Source organism: Thalia democratica, chromosome 2, assembly GCF_965202585.1.
Source record: "Thalia democratica chromosome 2, ktThaDemo2.hap1.1, whole genome shotgun sequence".
In the NCBI taxonomy this organism is placed as follows: Eukaryota; Metazoa; Chordata; class Thaliacea; order Salpida; family Salpidae; genus Thalia; species Thalia democratica.
The window spans coordinates 48,618,073-48,619,377 of record NC_139166.1 but is presented as its reverse complement, the minus strand read 5'-3'; positions in this window follow the sequence as shown (position 1 = coordinate 48,619,377).

The following is a 1,305-nucleotide window of genomic DNA, read 5'->3' as shown; positions in this document are numbered from 1 at the left end:
GTAAATATTAGGAGAAACACCTTCACATTACAATCACACCCAAATATTTTGATTCTGTCTTGTTCAACTTACTTGTGCGAATTCGGCTTCTCAGCATTGCTTACCATCAAACCTAAAGCACAAAACCGACTTGACGTTCAATCAGACATTCGTTGTGCATTATCTATTAGTTCTCCAGACGTTAGTTTGCTCGTTGTAAAAAACTAGGAAAGCCGTAAAATTAAATGTTATAGAAGTTTTATTTTATTATATTTAAGTTTGGATAGTGTTAAAACAAATACTACTTTGTATATTGAGGGTAAATTTATCAGTTACTTTACATTAATAGTTGAATAAATAAGTAAAAAGTTTAAAAACCGCTGCATTAGACGCTTAATGATCCAAATTTAAGAAATATTTGCTTTTAAAATCGCTGACTTTAATCTATACTAAAATTTTATCCACAAAGTCTTGACTCTTGACTTGACTGTGAAGTGTTAACATTAAATAGAATTAGTCTCATAAGGGTAGTTATCTTTGTGCTTGTTTATTTCACCATGCCTTTTTCGTTTTTGTATAATTTATTAATTTTTTTGTAGCAAATGATTTAAAAAAACTATGCTTCAGAAAACGGAATTACATCTTTATTGAAGTATACCTTACCTTACCTACCTATCTAGTGTAAATGAACGGTTTACTATCATTTCTAACTCGCTATCATTTCTAACCTGATCATTTCTAACCCGATCACTTCTAACCCGATCATTTCTAACCCGATCACTTCTAACCCGATCACTTCTAACCCGATCACTTCTAACCCGATCACTTCTAACCCAATCACTTCTAACCCGATCACTTCTAACCCGATCATTTCTAACCCAATCACTTCTAACCCGATCACTTCTAACCCGATCACTTGTAACCCGATCATTTCTAACCCGATCACTTCTAACCCGATCATTTCTAACCCGATCACTTCTAACCTGATTACTTCTAACCCGATCACTTCTAACCCGATCATTTCTAACCCGATCACTTCTAACCTGATCACTTCTAACCCGATCATTTCTAACCCGATCATTTCTAACCCGATTATTTCTAACCCAATCACTTCTAGCCTAATTAAACCCGATCATTTCTAACCCGATCATTTCTAACTCGATCATATCTAACCCAATCATTTCTAACCCGATCATATCTAACCCGAAATTTATTTAGCTGATCTGAATTAATATATTAATTTATTTTTCTCTTAAGATAAGGATTCGTTTTAAAAACAAATTAACCTCAACAAAATTGTTTATTTGTGAAGTTTAGTTTATTTTG